The sequence below is a fragment of the Rhinatrema bivittatum genome, chromosome 4, assembly GCF_901001135.1.
Source record: "Rhinatrema bivittatum chromosome 4, aRhiBiv1.1, whole genome shotgun sequence".
In the NCBI taxonomy this organism is placed as follows: Eukaryota; Metazoa; Chordata; class Amphibia; order Gymnophiona; family Rhinatrematidae; genus Rhinatrema; species Rhinatrema bivittatum.
This window is the reverse complement of record NC_042618.1, coordinates 476,225,724-476,232,613: the sequence shown is the minus strand read 5'-3', so window position 1 is coordinate 476,232,613 and position 6,890 is coordinate 476,225,724. Positions and strand designations below refer to the sequence as shown.

The following is a 6,890-nucleotide window of genomic DNA, read 5'->3' as shown; positions in this document are numbered from 1 at the left end:
GGCAGCAGACATAGCAGAGGCCCGTGATGCCACTGGCGGCAGGAGGCCACAGCAGAGGAAGCCTGTCCCTCAGCTCCTCCTCCGGTGCTGGCCCCGGGGTACTGAACACTCGCGGTGCTAGAACTTCCTGTATTCTCGCGAGATGAGAATACAGGAAGTGCTAGCACCGTGTTTAATTACCGTGGTGCTTGCACAGGAAGAGGCGCTGCAGAACGGCTTTTCTCCACAAAGGAACAGGCTGGCGGCAGCAGCGGAGGATGAATGACCCATGGACCCTGACTGCCTGATCTGAGTGTGTGTGTGTGTGTGTGAATGGGAGGCTGCCTGGGGTGGGTGGGGGTGGATGTGGATGTGCATATGCATGCATGGGAGCCTTCCGGGGATGAGCAGTGTGTGTGTGTGTGAGAATGAGAGCCTGCCTGGGATTTGGGTGGATATGAATCGGAGCCTGACTGGGGTGAGTGTGTGTGTGAGAGAGAGAGAGAGAGAGAGAGAGAGAGAAAATGGGGGGGTGCAAGTGGATTCCAACCTGCCAGCAGCTAAAATTAAGATGAGGGCCTGGGGATGCTGGCAGATCACAACCAAAGAAGAGCTGGAGACGCCTGCGGGTTTGTCTGAGAGGGAGTATACGCACACGCGCGTGTGTATTTGAGTTTGTGTGTGTGTATAAGAAAGAGAGAAGACAATTTGTGGATCTCACTCCCACTATTCCATGACAATCCCAGGGTGACTGCAAATCAAAAGTTCCCAGGTATGGAAAGTGTGAATTTTTAATATCCTTTTTAGTTTTATTTTTCAGGTGTTATTTGTTGTTTTGAAATATTTTATTGGTGTTTGGGACATTTAAAAAAACTTGTATATGAGTTTTTAATTATTTGATCTTTTATTCATCAGCTTTTTATAAAATAATATTATGAGTATGTTTTTAGTATTATGATTATGTGTTTATTTTATTTCTTGATTTTATTGTTTGATGTTTGAGGAATGGTGATGGTTCTGTTTTTTCATTGTTGCACTGCATAGAGAGTCTGGCTTCTTGCGGTTTCCAGTTCAGTTTTTGTCTGCGCGTTTGTATTTCTGCTTTATGGTTGCTCTATTCTGTATCTGGTGAGGGTCAGTTTATGTTCTGCATGTGTGACTGAGGTGAGGGATTCTCCTTATAGGAAGTGTATTAGTGTTTTAGGGCTTTCAGAGGGTCCAGCCCACACCACAATAGGAATAATACCACATGGGTTCCAAGTGTCTGTTTTGCAGGGATTTCTGGTTGGATCACAGCAGTGCCTGTAAATATAATGTAAGGGACAGTTTTACCTCAGAATACTGTACTTTGATACTTTTCATGTAAAATATAAATGCATAACTCTTACCTGTGTGTGTGTGGAATGGGACGGGGGAGGGGCACGTGTTGTGCAAGGCTATAAGGTTCGCCTGGGGGCACCTAATACCCCTTGCACCAAGCATTGGTACGGCAGGGGAGGGACGGGGGGCGCTGCACAGTAATTCTTCGCACAGGGCAGCAGAAACCTAGCGCCGGCCCTGCAAACAATAATCCATCTTTCAGAGAGCAAGCTGGAAGGAAGTCAGATCACTGCTCCTGGCCCTCTTACAGAACCTACCGGTTAAAGAAAGCAGCTGGAGTTATAGCTTTACCTTCATCAACGCGGTAACTAAAAGGTTCATTATTGCAGAATTTCTAGTGTGTTGTGTTAGGGCTTTATGAACTGTTTTACGAGCCCTAGTACCGGGAAATCCGAGCGGGGATTTCTAAATGCAAACATTGGGTTTGTATTGGTAAGGAAGGGTGTGAGCATAACACGGGTACAGTAGGTTGTAAAGCAGAGGTATAACTGCAGACATTAGTGCCACAGTCAGGGTGGGCGAGTCACACGTGCTAATCCAGTAGTGTATACTATGGATGATAATACTTTGTCTCCTGAGCATGCATAACTGCATGGACTTGTGCCGGATGCTTGATTAAAGGGGAATATATATATGGAAAAGGGTTTCCACGCATGTTCTGGTGCGAGGAATGCAGGTGTAAGGTGCGAGCAAGCGAGAGCGAGGAGAGCCGAGATGTAAACGTAAGAAAAACTAAAGGGTAGAATAGAATAAGGATGGTGTGCACCAGGATACGCCAAATTGGTTTTTTAAAAGGCAAACACTGCCATCCCTGGTGCAAGAAAAACCACATGCACCCTTTAAAAGTGGCTTTTACAGGGGAAAATGTATCTCTGGAGACAAATAAAAAGCACATTTGCTTTTGGGTGAATAAGTGTTTGTGGGCAAGTCTGTGGGTGGCGAGGACATGAATGGGGCATCTGCCTCTCCTGCACGTTCCAAATACTTTTTTTTTTGGTAATAAATATTGTAAAAACAAGTACGGATGAAAGAATAGTTTTAATATTAAGCCACTTACAGTTTGCGTATGTTATGTCGGGCACATCCAGTGGAGCTAAAAAAAAAAAAAAATAAGCAGCAGTAATAGTAGTTTTCTTGTAACTACCTCTGGCATCGTTCCCATACAAAGGTTTCTGTCAAAGAGCAATGCATTTCCCCATGCCCAGCCCACCGCATTATCAAAGAGCTTGCTAACCTTGCCAGCGTTACCAGCCTAGAAGTAGAGATCATCTTCTGAGGCTTTCCCCGGTAAGAAATGCACACAAATGTTCAACTTCTCTAATGTTCTGAAATGACAAGAAGTAGGCAAGTCAATGATAGCCCTGAAGTTTAAGGAGAATAAACCAATCTCATTCCATCCGAGACGTTAAAGAGTATTAATCGTTAAATGTCCAACCAGCTTAGCCGCAGAAGCGCCCGCTAAGTGAGGAAGAACACATTGCAAAGCACAGGGTACAAGGTCCGGTAAGGTGCATGCTACATCCGCTTCCTTTCCTTAAAATTCTCAATAATAAAACAGCTGGAAAGCGGGCCCATCCTAGATAAGCCACGGTTCAAACCCCACAGGGATTTCTTTCCAAAAGGTGCCAACTCTGCCCTCTCCCCGCCAATTACTGTAAACAGCGATAAACTAAAATGTCTTCCCCCCATCCCCCACACACAGGGGTTGATGCAATAAAATGCGCCCAGCCCAGCGCACGAGTTTAACGAGCGGTTGCATGCCAGTCCAAACCCCCTCCCCGATGCAATAAGGGGATCAGCGCAGAGCTAATAGCGCTCCTCACACGTAAAGGCCACGTAGATGAGGCTATCGCCTATTACCCCGCAATGTAAAAAAAAATCCCTGTGTGCCCAAGGCGCACTTTTTAACCTGTAAAATATTACGCCCAGGCGTAAAGTCTTCCCACACATCAAGTTCTCAACTTAGAAACCCAAAAAAAACCCCTGCTCTTCTGTGGTTCCTCCTACTTAGTATCATCGCAATACTAAGAAGGAGGAACCACAGAAAGCAGCAACATGCAAAAAATTATTATTTTTTTTACCAAATACACACGCTCCTGGCAGCGTCTCTACGGTACGTGCGTATTATGCAGGTAAAATAGCCACCGCGAGGGAAAAAAAAAAGGATGCTCGGAAATTGAGCATCCGTTTTCCTAACCCGCGCACAGCCATGCCTCCTGGGCGCTGGATGGCATGGACGCGTTAGGCATGCACAATTTATCCCCAGCGCGTCCTTTTTAGCGCGGCAGCTCACTTGCTTATTGCATCGGGCAACCCAGGAAAGGTGGATTGGGCGCGCATTAAAAAAAAAAAACATGTGCGCCCAGTTTGGATGCACATTTCCAGCGGGACCATTTTGCATCGGCTTCTTGGTTTGGTTGCAGCTAGGTTCATTGGTTCCAAAGTTAGAAAAGGGGGACATGCAGATAAAAAGGCAAAGCCAAATACACACACGTTTTACCGTCTGATAAGCCTCTGTGTGCTGGTGAACGGAGGCTAAAAACCCTTACATTTTATTTTATTTTATTTATTTATTTATTTATTTAGATTCTTTTTTATACCGAAGTATAGCAAGGAGCCTTCACTCCGGTGTACAATGAACAACTTCATACATTAAACATTTTTTTTTTTTTAACAGAGAATATAAACTTAAACATCAGTGTTATCAATAACATCTCAGCAACAGCAGAGTGATAAGAAACATTATTAGAAAACGTAACTATAGTAAGTATCATGAATTTGGGTTTTCTTAAGAAAAGGTGAATAATAGTTAAGAATACGGAGAAGTCAGAAAGGAGAGGAAGAGTGATGAAAAAAAAAGAGAAATAAAAGTGAAGGGGTTGTGGAAATTATAGTGGTAAGGTTCAAGGTGAAAAATGGGAGAAAAGAGAGAGTGGACAGAATGGGAAGAGTTAAGTAGAAGGAAGTCGAGATAGTATGAGAAGGTAAGGGGTTCTTACAAGTGGAGAAATCAAAGACTGAGGGTGGACTCATTATTATTATTATTATTATTCAAAGGCATAACCTCACACTGTAGTCTTGGAGAATACGGGCACTTTTTTTAAAATAATAAAATAATAATAAAGTCAGGAACCTAAGAAAGGCACATTTCTATTCTATCAGCTGAAAATGGCAGGAAGTAGCTTTAACAGCATCTCGCGCTGGCAATAAAAGAAACAGTGCAAGGAATTACAGAATAAATACATATTTGCATTTAGCTGTCTCCTATCAGACGCTTGTTTCAGGGGCCTGCCCCATCGCCCCCTAATCCAGCAGCAGAGCAGCTGTAAGGCAGAAACCACGCCTCTCTTTCCCGCGAAAAGGCACACCCCAGAGCGCCAATAAACTCTGACGTCATTTTTCCGCGAAAACCCAACGTGGTTAGGCTTGCTGATGCTACTGCAACCGCTCTGAATAGATTTTTCTATTCCAGAATAGTTTGAAATGTGCTTTGGCCACGTGAGTGATTTTACAGTTTATTTTTCTCAGCGGTGTCCGTGCTGCAGAAAATATAAACAGAAATAGCTGTTAATATGATGCGTGAGTATTAAACAGTAATTGTATAGTTTATTACTACATACAGAAAATATTTTTTTTGATTTTTTTTTTCCAGTCGATCATGCAAACAACCCATTTCCTCATCCCGTCCTTGCCTACCAAAGAGCTAAAACAAACGAACTTGAATTGTTTTCTTGGCATATGGCTTCTGATATAAGTAACCGCCTCACGTTTTAATATTAACCGCCGGCAATACTCAAGAAAATAAAAAGGTGAAGTAGTTTGCATTTCTCATTCCCGTATTAGCAAATAAATGGCTTACGGTAGCTGTGACTAACGTATTCCGCATCTATAGATAGGGCGATTTACACCGCCTCCTCCCCCAACCAATACAGAAAAGTAACTATTGTGCCTTAGCAGGGATGGGAGAAGAATTAAGAAATCCAAAATCTGGCATGGCCTCCCTATCTCCCGAGTCTGCAGTTATGGCACCGGCACACCAAACAGAAGTCGAAGCTGTTGAGACCCTCCCCCCCCCCAAAAAAAATCAAATTAATTGAAAAGAAAAAATGGGCAGGTTAAATTGTAGCAAATAGCTGCGAAGTATTTCCCGCGGCCAGGTAATGTGGACACGGAAGCCCCTCCTCGGGTACCGCTGATGGGAGGGATGCAGCTCGTCGGCGCCCGACCTCGGGTCCTGCTGCAGGCTGCACCTCCGGGGCCGGCCCGTGCAGGATCTGCAGCCTCCAGCCACGTGTCCGTCCACGGAAGGCATCGTTTCGGGGACATTCAGACAGAAATCCGCCTTTTCGGGCGCGTGCAATCACTCAAAGAGCTTTTTGTTAGCCTTAGAGTAGGAAGAGGGACGCGAGGTATTACAAAGATGAAATGCAAGAAAAACAATTTGCATTGGACACCACGCTCGCCCCGTGCAAAGGAGCGGCCAAATGAATAGGGCGCGGGCCTTCTGTGACTTGAATTTTATCCAATTTCTGCTTGCAAGTGGTGGAATTCCTCCTCCCCTCCCCCTCAGCCCGACCGGGCGTCGGATTTTTCGAATGCATACTAATGAAACTGTTAATTAAGATACTTACATTTGGGGATTTCGGGATGGGGAGGGGAATAAAACCCTGTCACGCGTGCCCTTCCCCCCACCCAACACACACATCAGGGATGAAAAGCGACTCGTGCAATCTCTGTTGTGATGCATTCATGTCATTCCTGGATGATAATAACTTCTGCTGAAAACTGCAGAAGTTATTGCCGTGAAAACCCTTTGCACGTTTACTCTAGCGAGACCGGGGAGGGAGGAAACGGTGAGAAATCACCTGGGCTGGGAACTTCTGCACGCATGGAAGTCTGCAGAAGCGGGCGCATTTATTTATTTTTTTTGTGCTCGCTGCTGCATCCCAAAAAAAAGTATTTCAAATAATAATAATAATAAAGTTGTCCGGAAGGAGTGCTTGTGCAGCACGTGCCACGAAAGGTTTTTGTTTCTCGTTCAATTGCTCGTTTCCGATCGGTAATTGGCGATTTGGGCGTCTCTTCCAGATCGGCCCCCTGCTTTCCCGGACTGATAAGGGGGGGGGGGGGGGAGCGCTTTCCTTTGATGTGCCGAGGAATGCCGCCTTCTTAAAATAATTCTGCCCAGTAACAATCAGCGCGCAGGAGCGAGGGCCCCGGAGCCATTGGCTATGCAAATACTGGGAGAGGGGGTGGGGGGCGGCGAGCCTGCTCGCTTTCATTTAAAGAGATCCTTTCTCTTTCAGTTTTGCACTGGGCTGCCTGCCCTGGGGGCACGGGAGCCAAGGTTGCGCAATGGTCGGGTGCGCTGAACTCAGTGAAAATGACCCCCCCTCGCCGGACACAGCCGAGGAATGGCTGAATGTTGGGAGGGGGAGGGGGGGGGATAACACGTGCAAAAAAATCATCATGCCACTTGATCTGAAGCGAAGCCCGGGGTGGGGGGGATCATGCCACTTGATCTGAAGCGA

The 6,890-nt window shown here is 45.7% G+C and overlaps 1 long non-coding RNA gene across 1 annotated transcript; it reads right to left on the bottom strand.

Annotated features, from left to right (window-relative positions):
* Positions 1-1,102: 1,102 nt before the first annotated feature.
* Positions 1,103-6,580, bottom strand: LOC115089223. Its single transcript, XR_003856031.1, has 4 exons — positions 5,991-6,580; positions 2,594-2,684; positions 2,417-2,452; positions 1,103-1,281 (listed from the first exon to the last, which is right to left on the bottom strand). It is a non-coding gene; the product is annotated as an uncharacterized LOC115089223 (long non-coding RNA).
* Between the last annotated feature and the right edge of the window lie 310 nt (positions 6,581-6,890).